The sequence below is a fragment of the Corvus brachyrhynchos genome, unplaced genomic scaffold, assembly GCF_000691975.1.
Source record: "Corvus brachyrhynchos isolate BGI_N302 unplaced genomic scaffold, ASM69197v1 scaffold85, whole genome shotgun sequence".
Taxonomy (NCBI): Eukaryota; Metazoa; Chordata; class Aves; order Passeriformes; family Corvidae; genus Corvus; species Corvus brachyrhynchos.
The window spans coordinates 601,477-617,281 of NW_008238634.1; the positions used below are offsets into that span (position 1 = coordinate 601,477).

The 15,805-nt window shown below is 48.9% G+C and overlaps 1 long non-coding RNA gene across 1 annotated transcript; it reads right to left on the reverse strand.

Moving 5' to 3' along the window:
• Positions 1-12,051: 12,051 nt before the first annotated feature.
• Positions 12,052-15,804, reverse strand: LOC108447428. The gene is made up of 3 exons (XR_001862979.1): positions 15,788-15,804; positions 13,680-13,759; positions 12,052-13,086 (listed from the first exon to the last, which is right to left on the reverse strand). It is a non-coding gene; the product is annotated as an uncharacterized LOC108447428 (long non-coding RNA).
• Between the last annotated feature and the right edge of the window lies 1 nt (position 15,805).

Sequence of the window (15,805 nt, forward strand, 5' to 3'; positions counted from 1 at the left end):
GTCACGGGAATGGGAGGAACAGCGAGATCCCGGAGCCAAAAGGAATTTGGGGTGAGGAAACAGGAGCTGCTCCCTCCAAACCTTTGGAGTGTGGAACTGGGATGGGCTGATGGGATTATTCAGGATTGGTTTTCCCAGGAAAAGCTTCCCTCAGGTTTGGGATCAGCCCTCTGGGGGTGCTGAGCTCCCCTCTCCTGGTGAGGCCAGCACTGAAGGATTGGGGTCGGGATTGGGATCAGGGCTCTGGGGGTGCTGAGTTTCCCTCAGCACTGAAGGATTGGGATCAGGATTGGGATTGGGATTGGGATCAGGGCTCTAGGGGTGCTCAGCTTCCCTCAGCACTGAAGGATTGGGATCGGGATTGGGACTGGGGCTCTGGGGATGCTGAGTTCCCCTCAGCACTGAGGGGCTGGAACTGGGATCAGGCTCTGGCAGTGCTGAATTCCCTTCTTGTGAAGGCAGAACTGAAGGAATGGGATTGGGATGGGGGCTCTGGGGGTGCTGAATTCCCTTTAGCACTGAAGGATTGGGATCGGGATTGGGATCAGGGCTCTGGGGCTACTGAATTCCCCTCTCCTTGTGAGGCCAACGCTGCAGGAGTGGGATTGGCATTAGGATTGGGATCCCTCCGGAGCTGGGCGCTCCGCAGGGCTGCTCCCAGCCCTTCTCCCAGCTGGATCCGCTTCACCAGCTCGGAGGGGGAGACTTTGTTTTCCTCCCAGCTCCCGGAGCTGCCAACCAGGAGGGAAAATCAGGAGGAGAATGGGAGGGGGGAAAAGCCAGGTGGGGGGGAGCTCTTCCCTAACCAATTCCACCTGTTCCCTGCTCCCAGACTCGCTCCAATTTCTGCCCAGCTGGATTTTTACTTTCCACTCTGCCTCAGAGGCTCCTCCAAGAATTAAATTCCTTTCCCAGCCTCCTCCTTGCAGCGGGAGAAGCTGATTAGTGGCTGCCCCTATTTAATTTTCCTATCTGGACTAATTATTCCTCTTGATGGTCCATTTATCGGGCTCGTTTCCCTTCTTGTTTTGCTCCAGGATGCTTTTCCAAGGAAGGGAGGAAGGGTAAATAAAAACCAGACAGGCCAAGGAGATGCAATTCCATTCTCGTTGTTCCTTATTTAAATGGATTCCGAATTCTCAGGCCATCCCTTTCCAAAAGGAGCCAATTTGCCCTAAATTTCAGTGGGATTTTATCCCTTTTTCTTTGGTCATTCCCTGCGTTTTTACATAGGTGGGACTCGAGCGTTACCTGGCCTGAATTCCAGTGTTTTACTGGCTCTGCTGGAATGTGTGATCCCACGGATTTATCACGGGCCTGTTGCGTTCCCAAGGCCTCAAACTCACCAGATAAGAGCTCTGATAACAAAATAAGGTCCCTGTGGGGGAATTCCTACCTGGAGAGCAGGATGCTATCCAGGGATGGACAGGATGCTTTTCCCTCTCGCTTGCCAAGGTGCATCCAGGGATTGAACCACCCCAAAAGCTTCTTTTTTCCTTAAAAGTTTGGAACTTTATGGACACAAGTGCTCAAAGTGGGAAATTTTGCACCCAGGAATTGAGGGGTGGTCCTTGGATCGAGTTTAGCACCCTGGTCCTATTTGGGAAGAATCCATCTAAAAATGGGTTTGTCGCTTCCCAGGTGAGTCCAGCTCAGCAAAGCCGAGGTTTCCAGGTGTTTTCCTCTGTTGGGAGGAGCCAAACTCATGGAAAAGGCTGTGGAATGAAAGCCCTGCAAGCCCTTGGCTCCTCTGACCTGGAACAGGGATCCCAAAATTTCCTAAAGCAACAACCTTTTCCATTATCCATAACATCTTCCAATTTCGTGGCTCCTTGGAATCCCATTGGATTTTTTCATGGATCATCTGCACTGTGAACTCCCCATCCCTGGGAGTGTCCAAGGCCAGGCTGGACGGGGCTTGGAGCAGCCTGGGATCCAGCCCAGGATGCAAATCCTACAGCAACAGAGTTGGAATTCACACCAGTAAGTCCTTTGTCTCCAGGAATTTAAGGAATAAACCGGGAGGGCAGTTTGATCATTGATTACCCATGGAACAGGAACACAACCCGAATTTCAGGGAATCTCGGAGGACCTTCAGCTCTGGTGCAGATTTTTGGGAAAGTAGGAAAAACCTCTGATGTTCTTTCCTTGTGGTGTGAACAATATTCCTTTGGATTTCTTCCTTAGTCTATGGAAGTTTTGGAATCTGTAGAGCAGGAGTGTAAGACCAGGAGTGCTGCTCAGCTCGGAGAACCTAAAATTCCCAAAGGAACGGGTGGGAATGGTTTCCATCGGGATGTTTCTGGCTGGTGCTCGCAGCAGGAGCACTTCATCCATGTGCCATGGTTGCTTCCCTGGAATCAGGGAAGAGTCCGGAATCGTGGATCCACATAACGGGAATTGGCCTGAACCTTCCTGATAAAAAGAGCCGACTTTTTGTTCAGCCATTAAAAAGGGGGGAAAAAAAATCCAAGGAGCTGTTTTGTTCCGGAAACTTCTGGGCACATTAAGCGAAACCAGATCCTGGAGGGTGGGGGGAGAGAGGGACACAGGAAAGCAATCAAATCCTACTGGAGGAATTCCTGCTTTCTGGAAGAACATAAACCAGGAGCAGAATGTAAACAACCCTCCATATGTCCCTTGTAAATCAGGAGCAACGGGAATGAATTCCCAGCAGGAACAGGACATTGGGAATGTTTGGCTGGGGAGTCCGTTTGAGGTTTGTTCTTCTTGATGGATTTAATTTGGAATTTATCCTTCTTTTCTCTCCTCTTCCTGCTCCCCCAGGATGAACCATGAGCCGAACTCTCCGAAGCGGTGCCTGGAATAATTCCAATGGATTAATTAGGCAGGGCTGGAGGACTGGGAGTAACAAGGTCTGACAATGGTCCCTCCATCAGGAGATGGTTGGGAAAAGGCTGGATTTTCTTCCTGGGTCCATCAGCCACCTGTGCTGGTCGGTGTTTGAGCTGGGAAGGTCATTCCTGGTTTATTTACATTCCAAGGAGCAGCACGTGTTGGTGATCCCTCTTTAAAGTCTCTTGGGAATACGTTTTTGCAGCTGGAAAATGACTTTAAAAGTCATTTCCAAGCGACTCCATTTATCCTTGAGAAAAGCTCCTTTTCCTCCAAATCCTTTTTCTAACCAAGGGGGGGAAAATATGGGCACGGGACTTAATGGGATTGGGTTAGAAAGGACCTTGGAGATATCTCATTCCGGCCCTTTCCATGGGCAGGGAATCTTCCACTAGCCCAGGTTGCTCCAAGCCACATCCAACCTGGCCTGGGACATTTCCAGGGATGGGCAACCTGTGCCAGGTTGGTTGAAGTCTGATGGAATAATCCATGGATTTCGTGGTGCAAAGAGGATTCCAAGGGACAGAAGAGGCCAAGTTTGATGCCCTTTTCCAAACCACCCAATTTACTGTCACAGGGAGCCTGGATAGGAGCTTGGAGCTGAGTCCTGGGAATCAGGATGGGCTTGGCTCCCAGGTGGGTCTATCCAAGATCCAGCTTCTACCCTACAAACCATTTTATGCTTTTTCCTAAGGATGAGAAATGGGAAATCTCCAGGAAAAACTTCCACCATTTTTCTCCTTTCCTTCTGTACGTTTTCATGTTGTGAGATCCCAGATAGCCCTGGTTATTCCAGGATATTCCTTGATCTGGGAGCACAGCTGGGCTTGGATCTCTGATTAAGATGCAAATTAATAATTTGGATTCTTTTAAAGCCGACAAAGGGCAAACTGAACTTAAAACATGTCCTAAAGATAGAGGCTGAAGGAGAAAATCCCTTTTTTCCATGTTCAAAGGAACAAAGGCCTCTCCTGGCTTGCTCTTTTTGGGAAATGGGGGATCCAAGGGACAAATCCACCCTCTGGAACATTTCGGGACTTCACCTCATCCCCATTTCAAAGCCACCTCCAGGAGAGTTTAGGGAAGGAGGCTCGTTTCCATAATCCCATCTCTCCCCCTAAAATCCAGGCATTTGTAGTAATTCATTAAAATTGGGATTAGCACCGACCCTTTCCGGTATCAGGGAGCTGATTCCAGCCTGGAATCCGCCCCCACCTCTCCTGTTTGGCATCACTCCCTGCTCAAGGCGAGTCTTAAACTTCAAGCGGATTCGGAGAGACTTTCTGTAAGCCCTGCCTGCCCTTCTCACGCCAGCTCCGATCTCTGGTGTCAGCGACGGGAACGTGCCTGAGCCGAAAGGTTGGGTGGGAAGCAGGATCGGGAGGAGCTCCTCGGCTCCTGTGGAGCTTCAAAGGTCACTTTTCCCTCTTGGGCTGCCGGAGTGTGACAGGCTGTGGGTGAAATCCGAGAGAAGCCTCCTGCTGCTCTGGACGAGAGGTTTGAACAGCAGGGATGAAGGAAATCGGGATTCTCCTTGCTCATCACAAAGTTGGGGATTGCTCCAGAGCCTATGGAAGCAGCTTTGGTCTTGTCCATGATGTGAGACTGAGCTGACCCGGAAGAATTTGGGAGGTGTGGATTTGCAGCCCGGCTGGGACCAGTGGGGTCCAGGGGAGGATTGCCCTAATCATGGAATTGTTGAGGTTGGAAAATCCTGCAGGATGGGCAAATCCAAGCTGTGCCCGATCCTCACCTTGGCACTGAGGGACACATCCAGGAATTCCTTGGACACCTCCAGGGATGGGAACGCCAAAGTTCCCTGGGCACTTCCAAGGCCTGAGCACCCTTTCCATGAGGAAATTCCTGCCGATGTCGATGCTGAGCCTCCCCTGGCAGAGCCTGAGGCTGTTCCCTCTTGTCCTGTTATTCCCTGGGAGCAGATCCCAAATCCCACCTAGCTCCAACCTTTCAGGGAGTTGTGCAGAGCCACAAAGTCCCTCTGGATCCTCCTTTTCTCCAGCCTGAGCCCCTTTCCAGCTCCCTCAGGAATTCTCCAGCCCCTTCCCAGCTCCGTTCCCTTCCCTGGACACGCTCCAGCCCCTCCATGTCTCGGGGGACCACCCAGGGCTGTGCAGGAGCTCTGGAAGGATCTCCTGGTTCCCTGTCCTGCACCACAGGAGCCAAGCCCGCAGTGTCCAAGCTTTTATCCACACCTGGAAGTGGGTGTGTCCTATGGAAATCCCCTCCAGCGGCACAGGAGGAATTCCAGTCCCTTGGAGAACTGTGGGAACAAGCCACGTGGGTTGTCCTGGGATCCTCCAGCCCCCTGAGGAAGCAAAGCCCCAGCTCTGGGGTCACAACCCATCCCTGGGTGTGTCCCAACTCCAAACTGGGATTTCCCCTGAGCCAGGACACATCTCCAAGAGCCCGGAGCACCCCCTGGCTTTGCTGCTTGGGCAGGTCCCTCACAACATCCAGGTTTTCCAGAGCATGGATCAGCTCTGCTGTGGAGCTGATACCGCAAATCAGGGGCTGTGCTAATCCTGTCCCTGCTAAGCCAGGTCTGGAAAAGCCAGGAATTGCCGTTCGGAGATGGAGGAGCTGCCTGGATTGGGGCTAGCTGGAGGCTGGAGAGTGTCCAGGTGCTTCATCCTGGAATAAACCTTCCCAAGCTCCTCAGCAGCCTCGGGATCATGGGATCAGGACGGAGCTGGACCTGAGCTGCACCGGGACAAATGGAGCTGTCCCGGGCTGGGTTTCATGGAAGTGACTTCCTCAGGGAGTCTCTTGTTTGTTCCTTCAAGGAGGCATCATCCCACAAGGAACATCCCATCCAGCACATTTAGGAGCTGATGGGATGATCCCATTGTTTGGTTTTCTTTCCTTAATTAAAACACACAAATTGCAGGCAAAAAAAAAAAAAAAAAAGCAAAGAATCCAGAATCCATTTGTTTTATTTTATTCCTCTTGTTTCCTGGAACAATCTCCAGGGAAATAAAGGAAGCTCCAAAAAAAAGGAGGAACAATGTCCATGTGGAGGCTGCGGGTTCCCGTAAATGGACTTTGGAAGGAGAGGAAGGGAAAGAAAAAAGGGATTGAGCTCCTGATAAATGAGGGTCGGGATTGGGAAGGCCGGAGATGCGCGACGGGGAGCTCCCTGCTGGATCTGTTCTGTGGGAAGGGGAGGGAGGAAAAATGAGGATTTTGGAAGGTGCCTGTCCTCAGTTCATGGCCAAGGAACACGGGGAAGGGGAATGGATGAGGCCACATGGAAAGAGCCATGGAAAAGAAACCGGGAGCGTTACGGATGTGGAATTTGAAGGGTTCCACATGGTTTGGGATATCCTGCCCAATCCAGGGGTGTGGAGAGGAGGGAATTCTCGTTCTGGAAGTGGCAGGGGTCCTGGCTTGGGCTGGGAAGCAGAATCCTGCTCTGCCATCCCCTTCCCTGGAGAAGGCATCGCTCATCCCAGGTTTTTGGCAGAAAATTCCCAACCCGTCCCAGTCTCAGGGATGTGGCTGTGGCTCCCACCATTCCCTTGCAACATTCCATGGAGGGGAAAAGAATTCAATGGCTCCGCTTCCCATTTCCGCTCTTCCCGCCTCCGTACCCTCCCCTCATCCCTCTGCACATTCCCAAGGGCAGGAATGATCTGGGAGAGCTCCTCATTGCGTGGAACCCTCTGCTTGCCCCTTGTCCTGAGCGGCTGGGACAATTCCTTTGGATCTTTCCAAGGGAGTGAGTGGGTCTGGAATTCCTGGCCTGCAACTCCCAGCGTTTCCCTCCATGTGCTTGACCCCTTCTCCAGTAATTGCTCCCCTGGGATTTGGGAAGAGCCACCTGGAACAGCTGGAGGCTGGATGGGGCTTTAGGGATGCTCAGCCCTTTCCCACCTGAGCCCTGCCAGGACTGTCCACACCCCTCAACTATTTATTATTTATTATTTATTATTTTTCTTTTTTCTTTTTTATTTAATATTTATTAATTCTTATTAATTCTTATTTATAATTTGTATTTCAATTTTATTTTTATTTTAATTATTCTCAGTTTACATTATTTCTTATTTGTATTCTTATAATATTTATATTTTTATTCTTTGTTCTTTTATTCTTTATTCTTTATTTACCCCACGTTATTTCTTTTTCATTAATTAACTATTTTAATGATTCACCGACTATAAAATCATAAAATCATGGAATGATTTGGGTTGGAAGGGACCTTAAGGATCCTCTGCTTCCTTGGGCACGGAACCTTCCACTAAAAAAATCCAAGGAAAAAGCCCTAAAATCCAGATTAGCCAAAGGACCTGGGGGAAGTTTGGAAAGCGGGGCTGGGTTTGGGATGCCTAAAATTTGTTTTCACTCTTAACCTGTCGTGGAGCACCCAAAAATCTTCAACAAAATCCCTGATTTCTTTGGGAAAAAGAAATTGAGGAAACAAAGTAGTTCAGGACAATTTCTGATTCCAAAGTCCAATATTTGGAGAAAAATCCCTCCCTCTTTCTTGGCCTAATGAGGAATCCCAAAAATCCAATAGTTGGAGAAAAATCCCTCCCTCTCTCTTGGCCTAATGAGGAATCCCAAAAATCCAGTATTTGGAGAAAAATCCTTCCCTCTCTCTTGCCCTAATGAGGAATCCCAAAAATCCAATAGTTGGAGAAAAATCCCTCCCTCTCTCTTGCCCTAATGAGGAATCCCACAGCTGAGAAAAGCCATTTGGTCAAGGCTTGGTTTGGAAAAAACAGCAAATCCCAAAAAATCCATCGAAGTGTTGTTATCCATGAGCTCCTAACGAGCAGAAAATGAGCAGAACGAGCCGTTCTCATCACGCTGCAGGACTGGTCCCACATCCCGTTGCCTGAGGAAAATGGGGAAAGGAAGGATGAGGGGGATATGGGATGATCGGGATTGTTTCAGGAAGCAATGGGAGATGGCAGCTGGAGCAACGCTCCCGATCCAGCTGGGACAGAGAGGGAAGGATGCGGAGCAGAGAGAGGGAAAACAACCCCAAGCACCACCCCTGTTTTGTTTCCCATTATTGCTCTAATTCCAGGCTAATTGGAAACGGCCTGGATGTGTTTAGGAACACGAGGAACATCTGGATCTCATTGGAAGAGCTCCGCTTTTCCGAGTGGCGCCTTCCATCTTCATCCCAGGCCAAAGATTCCCACATCACGACTTGTCCTCTTTCTTTCTCTCCTTTTTTTTTTTGTTTTTTTTTCCCCTTCCTTTCCAGCAAATGGGAGGTTGAACTTTCGACTCCGTGGAAAACAGTTGGAGAGAAACCCTGAGAAATCCCGGGAGAGCCATAGAGCCTTTCTTCCCATTATCCCTCTTGATTCCCTGCAGCTTCTCGGTTCTTTCAATCCAGCCCAGAGCTGTTTCATGCTGGTGGCACGAAGGGGAAAATGGGAAGGGACAAGAGGAGGGGGAAAGAAATGGAAAAAAAAAAAATAGGGAAGAAGAGTTTGTAAGGTCAGATGTGGAGAAACAAAGACAATCCATGGAAAACTGTCCCTGAGCTGGGCCGGGAGCTGAGCTTTGCCAAAGGGATGGATCCACACAAATATTCCATGATTTTCTATTCCCATCCCAGCTCCTTTAGGAAGTTCTCCTGCAGGCCCACAGTTATCCGAGGTCATGGAAAGGGCTCTCCGTGGGGGTTTCTGCTGGGATTCCCAAGGATTTTCCTCCATCTCCCTGTGGCTGGGTTTCCTCATGTTCCAAAGGCAGGGCTGTCAGCTTTCTCCATCATCCAATGGAGCTGAGGAAGGTCCAGGGAAAACCAAGTCCTGGTCCCCCCAGGGCAGATGGTTGGGAATTCCCCTTGTTGGTGGAAGCCAAACAAAGCCATTTCTGGGATCAGGACACATTCCCAGATTCCTGCTTTCCTCCCTTTTCCTAAGGCCCATCTCCAGGAGTTCTGGCTTTCCCAAATGGAACAGCAAGGAAGGAGCCCCAGATCCAAGAATCTCCTTGCGGGCTAAGCCGAACGACAAATCCCGATTCTCCTCCTGGACCTGTGTCTCCAGTGCTCCTCTGGCTTTGGAAAGCTGCAGGAATGTCTCCCATTGGGAATTCTGTGGTCTCCGTGGCTCAGAGAGAGGAGACCATAAAGGGATTGTGGGAATCTTCCCCTCCTCAGCCAGGAGATGGGTGGAGAACTCCTAATTCCCCAGCCTTTGGAGAAGAGGGGCTTTTAGGAAGAGGGAGGAAATCTGGGAATGTGTCCTGATCCCAGAAATGGCTTTGTTTGGCTTCCACCAACAAGGGGAATTCCCAACCATCTGCCCAGGGGGGGACCAGGACTTGGTTTTCCCAAACCCATCCTCAGCTCCCTTGGATGACGGAGAAATCCAGTGGCTCTGCCTTTGGAGTGTGAAGAAACACAACCACAGGGAGATGGAGGAAAATCCTTGGGAATCCCGGCAGAAACCCCCACAGAGAGCCCTTTCCATGACCTTGGATAACTGTGGGCCTGCAGGAGAACTTCCTAAAGGAGCTGGGATGGGAATAGAAAATCATGGAATCCTTGAGGTTGGAAAAGACCTCCAAGGTCACCAAGTCCAACCACCAGTCCATGTCCCCAAGTGCCACTTCCACTTGTCCCTCTCCAAAGGTTCTGTTGGAGATGGGAATCAGAAGAATTCCAACGCTGAGAAAAATAAAGGGAAAAGATAAAATTAAGGATCTGCTCCTCCAAAGGCACTCCAAAAGAAATCAAGTTAGATAAGAAAATCCAAGATTAGAAGATGTTGATGGAATTATCTTGGCATTAATCAATTCCATTTTAATACAAATTGCGTCTTTGGATTATTTTTTAATTAAAAGCCTTGAGGTTTTCCTTTCCCTTCCTAATTTTGCCTTTTTTAAAAAATAGAAATGCATTAAATAGTTTAATTTAAATAAAATTACAATAAATCCATTTTTATGTCATCCCATAGAATTTTAGATATATATTTATCTTTCTATATTTTATATACTTTATAACATATATTATAGTATTTTATTATATTCATATAAATATGATGTATTTATAGAGGTACCCAATATTTTAGAAAGCTAAAAATTAATATAATAGTATATTATTAATGAAATTAATGGTAAATAGTCAAATAATATTATTAGTGCAATGAATAGCTTATTATAAGTTTAATAATTAAAGTTTCGGGGGAAATGAAAAAGGATTGGCTTAACTGGTCTTGGTTTGTCTTCCTTTTGCCTTGGAAAATGTTTATTCCTGGACAAATTCCTGCCTGGAACTGTGGAAGAAACACGTGAGTGATGGATGAACCATTTCCTCCGGGTGATTTTATATCGCAGGGAGCGCCGATCATTCCCAAACCATGGATTCAGGGAATCACTGAGGCTGGAAAAGGCCTCGTGATCCGCGGGTCCAACCGGGGCTGTGCGGAGATGGAAGCGGAGCAGAGATCCCACTTTTCCTCCTGCCAGGACTTCAACTTCTCCCAACGGCATTCCAGGGGAAAAGGGCCTTGCAGGAATCAGCTTTTCCCACCAGGCAAAGGATTCTCCTGGGTGTTCCCGCAGCGGGATCGGAACGGGAGCCAGAGCAGGGGGCCAGAAGGGGATGGAAGAAGCTGCAGCTCCTTATCCATCGGATTGATCCAAAGGGAAGGAGCTGAAGCAGCAGTGGGAGGATGATGCTCCACATTCCCATTTTCCCAGGAACCGCTCCTGTTTTCACTTGGAAGCAGAACAAACCCAACGCCTTTGGAAACCGCCAGGAATTTTTCTCGCCAAAAACAAGAGTTCAAGGAATTCCTGGGTTATTTTATGGGATTTTAATCATATTTTATTATATTTATGTTATTTCTCCCTGTGTTATGGAAGGTGCTCCTGGCATCCCATAATGCCCTGAAATCCTTCCAAAATCCTATTTTTATTTTCTTTTTCCCAAATCCTTGCGAGCAGCTGCTAGCGAGAATTCCTTCTCATCCCTCCTGGATCAAAGGAGCTCCTGTTTGTGTTGTAATTAAGGTGCTTCATTACTGATTAATTACAACACAAACAGGGCAGGCTTTGATCTCCAAAGGGAGATCGGAGATTTCCCTGGAATGGTTGGAAACGGCAAACAAAAGGAAATCAGGGAATACTTCCATGACTCAATCATGACAGCCTGAGTCACACTGCCTGATGAATCCATGGAAAATTATCAAAATTATTCCTCCAGAATTACAATAACACAAATAAAACAACGCCCCAGAAATCTAAAATACGATCCTGGTGTTTTTTCCTTATTTTTCTGAAATTCATCTCCCTCTGATTCTTTCCCTGGAATCTCCACACTTCCACGAGGAAACTCTGGAATTGTGGTGTGTCCAAACAGTTCTGTTCTCAGTTAGGAACTCTTTTTCTAGAGGTTTTCCAAGCATCTTTTTTGGGGCTGCCTGCCCAAAAAATGGTGCTGAAAGTCAGATTTAAGGGCTTAAGTGCTCTAAGTCAGCTGCTCCCAGGAAAAATTCCAACTGTTTCCATCTTCCCGTTGTCACTTGATCCTGTCCCATAAATCATGGACCCCTCCGTTGGACACTATCATGGAATAAATCAGGGAAAAGGGAAGTGCTAAAGGCTCTTTTTTGCAATAAAAACAGGAAAAATGGTTAAATGAGTCCGAATATTTAAAATAATTTAAAAAGACATTGGAGCTGAGCCCAAAGTCCAGCCGAGGGAAAGAACTGGATGCAGAATGTTGGGATGAGTGGAATTCACTGGGGTGGGCAGCTCCTGGAGTATCCAAAGCCAAGGCAGGGCTGTCCCTGATCCATTAGGGACAATCCAGGACAAGTCCTGCCCTTAATACTGATAGCTCGGTTTACTGGGCTGGGCTTTTTAGGTCTCTCCTAAATCTTCCAGTGGCAGTTTCCCAGTGTTCCCATCCCGGTAGAATCCAGGAGTCAATCAATCCAGGAGCATCCTGGAGCTTCCTGGGAGCATCCAAGGTCATGGGATGGTCAGCGGCTGCTTCCCTTAGAATTATGGAATGGTTCAGGTGGGAAGGGACCTCAAAGATGACCCAGCTCCGCCCCCTGCCACGGGCAGGGACACCCTCTGGAATGTGTGGGATCCCAGAGTCCAGAAATCAGGATAAGGATGAGGGTGAGGCCCTGGCACGGATATTCCCAGAGAAGCTGTGGCTGGAAGTGCCCAAGGTCAGGTTGGACAGGGCTTGGAGCAACCTGGGATGGTGGAAGGTTGGATCCATTTAAGGTCCCTTCCAACTCAAACCATTCCATAATTCCATGATTATCTGACCATAAATTATCCCAGAAATTTCCAAGAGACCGGTGGATAAAATAGTTTTTACTGGAGACTTATTTTTCCTGGAGAAGCCGCCAAAACCAGGACGACCTTCAGTGTCTTCTGTGCCCTGGATTCTCCATGAGGAAATGACTCTGACCTTCGCTGGGAACGTGGGAGAACATTCCGGGCGAACCGGAATCCAGGTTTATCGGATGCCTTTAGTCCTCCACAGTGGCCTAAAGGCTGGACTGGATTGAACCCCTGCAGCATCTCCAGAAGGTTCTGGAGTGGCCCAGGAGCCTCACCCACCCGCCAGACTGAACCACCTCACGGGTTAACAAACTTCCTTCCTTCCCATTCCGCTCCAGATGCGATTCCGGCTCAGTGGAGCAACCAGTTGGCTCCTGGAGCTTCCACCCAGCTGGGACCTGTGTGCCAGGTTCTCTTCCAAAAATATCCCGGTGGCTCCTCTTCCTGGTGAACTGTCACCTACTCAGAGTTCACCACATTTTCTGGGAGGGCCTGGAGTCCTTCCGGTCGGGAGCGATTCCCACCCATCGGAGTCGCACTTTCGGCTTCGTTGCCTCAGTGCAGGTTGTGCAACCCCTTGGCAGAATTCCCAATCATTTGTAACTTGTTGTCTCCGTGTTTTGATAGGAAAAACAGCTCAAAGGCACTGTTAATAAATCCCTTCATCCCTGGCATTCCCTGTGTCCCGTGCTCCATCCACAATCGCCGGAGCAATCGTGGCCCTTTGGTCCCGTGATGATATCCCAGATCCAGAGACTGGGTGAAACCTGGGAGAAGAGGAACACTGACATTCCCTACGGATTGAGCAAGGCTTTGCTTCACCTGGACATGGGAGTTGTGCTGCATCCAGCTTTTCCATGGCTGGAACGTTGCTTTTCCCGTTTCCATCACACGTTTCCTGGTCTCCTCTGTGTTCTCCTGATGCCAAGCTGGAAACTACAGGAGGAAGAAAAGAAAAATTTGCCTCCCTCTGCTCACCTCTGGAATGAGAACATTTCCCAGCGCTCCCTCTCCTTTTCCTGAAACCTTAGCAGGGACTGAGACTCTGACCTGGAAGCAGCGCCAGGGAGAGCCCTTCCTTGGAAAGAATTCCTTTGATTTTGCCTTGGAACTTGGCCTCTCCTCACCTTCTTCTCCCATCTGCTGATGGGACAAATGGAATCCAAGTCATGAGGCAGATCCATGAACAAGCAACATGATAAGCCAAAAGCTCAGTCTTCCAGCCAGGAATGTTTTCCAGGGCTGTTTTGTGGTGCTCACCTCTGGAATTAGTTGTTCAATGAGCAGATTTTTGATTTTCCAGGAGGGATTTGATATTTCTTTGGAGGAAATCCCAAAAAAAGCCCCTGCATGGATGAGGTTTCTCTGACTCCTGCCTTGGAGCAGCGAAACGAGACATCTCTGGAAAACTGAACAGCGTGGCAAAGCTTTCCATGGATTTTCAACCCCTTAGACATAGGGAGCTACAAATCCTGGATATTTACCTGAATAAATAAATAAAATAAATAAGTAAAATCCTGGATATTTACCTGAATCTCCTCTTCTCTCAGTCTTTGGCTCCCAGAAATTTTAAGCTCAAGCCCATTCCTTGCTTTGTAGGCTCATGAACCTGCAAGTGCAGAAGATCAGGTTATGGAATTGTCCTTGGGATGCTCATGGAAGTTGTTGCTTTCCTTTCAGGATGCACTTCCCAGAACCAAAAGACGTTTTGGGACTATTCCCACTTTCTTTTCTTTTTCATGGAATTCCCTGTGATCAAAATGGCCCCTTCTTATCAAAGGCACCAGAGGATAAAACACGACCCCAAAAATGCTCCTCAGGGAAGTGGCAAAAAGTCAGGAATGGGGGAGGGAGGGAAGGAGGGAAGGAGGGAAGGATTTGGGATTTGACAACACTCATAAAATAAATAAATCCGTGCATCCTCCAAGGGAAAGCTTAGGACGTTTCCAGCCTCACTCACCGGCTGCGAACACGGATCCATCCTCATCCCTTTTCCCTCATTTCTGAGGGATGAACCACACAAAACCCCAAGCTCTGAAGGCACCTGGAAACCTTCCTGGTCTGTGCCATGGAAGATGAAGTTTTGCCTCAATCCAGGGGTTTTTTTGGGAAAGAACCAGGCCTTACACATTTGCCCTTTCCTCTGGATTTCTCCTCTTTTCCCAGGGAAACCCCTGTTGACAGGATTTGACAACACTCTCAAGGGTCTTTTACGGATTTAATCCATGGAAAAAGACCTTTATTTTCCCTGTACTTTTCAGGAAGCAGCAGGAGCAGGGTTAAATCCCAACAGGCCTCCTTCTCCCTGACTTGGCCCCAACTGGAAGGGCCTGGAGGCTGAAACAAAACAACCCCCAAAAAATGGGAAAAACAACTTTTGTTTCCAAATAAACAAATTCCCTCTGCCCTCAGGTGTGGGACTCCATGAAATCTCCCTCCTCTGCCAAGGCCTGGGCTCCATGTGGAGTCCCTGGCTCTGGAAGAATTTGAGGGATGCTCCAGGCCCTGAGGAAGGCGGGGGGTGACCCCACCCTCCCTTCCATGCCCTTTTCCAAGCCATCTGTGCTTTCTCCCGTGCTCCTAAAGGATTTTCAGTTGTCCTGTTGTTGTTTTTCCTAAGCCCAGCCCCACCGGAGCTCTGCCTCTGGATCCGGGGTTTTAATGGATCTTGGGAAGGACCTGTGGGGTTCACACAAAGGTTCTGCTGGAGCAGGGATGGGGCTGCCAAGGCTAACGGGAGCTTTCCTGGAGCCACATTCCAACCAGGATATAGCAGGGATGGTGCCTAAATTTCCCCCTTCCAGGAACAGCCAGGCTGCAGCGATCCTGCTCCGTTTCCCATTCCGATCCCTGGTGCTGCACTCGTTTTGTTTCTTTGGATCCAGGATCACCTCGGGTTTAATTCTGGGGTGATCAACCTGAGTGTCCTTCCCAGAATCCCAGATCGGTTTGGGTTGGAAGGGACCTTAAATCCCATCCAGTTCCGAGGACAGGGACACCTCCCACCGTCCCAGCTGGATCCAAGCCCCAGTGTCCAGCCTGGCCTTGGACATTCCCAGGGATCCAGGGGCAGCCCCAGCTGCTCTGGCAATTCCAGCCCAGCCCCTCCCCACCCTCCCAGCCAGCAATTCCTTCCCGATATCCCATCCATCCCTGCCCTCTGGCAGTTTAAAATGCCTTTCTTGGACAGGATAGCAATAAAATAGGGATTTTTAACCCCCGAGATTCCCAGAGAACAGAAAATGCATTTGTATCATCCATGGAGGGAATAAAGGCACCGGAGATTTTGGGATATTTGTTTCACCCAGCTGTGTTCATTTTCAGGTGAAGCTCACATATCACCTCCTTCAAAGACATCAAACTTCCCAGGATCCCAGGATCACTGAGGTTGGAAAAGCCCTCCAGGATCACTGAGTCCAACCTGGGGCCAATCCTCACCTTGGCACTGAGTGCCACATCCAGACATTCCTTGGATACCTCCAGGGATGGGGACTCCAAACCTCCCTGGATGCCTCCAATGCCTGACCACACTTTCCATGGAGAAATTCCTTGCATTTCCCTTGTTTTCCAGCCCTTTTCCCATGTTTTTTTGCTCTCAGTACATCCCATCACCACTTTGGGACAACTCTTATGTCACCTTTTCTTCCTTGATGTC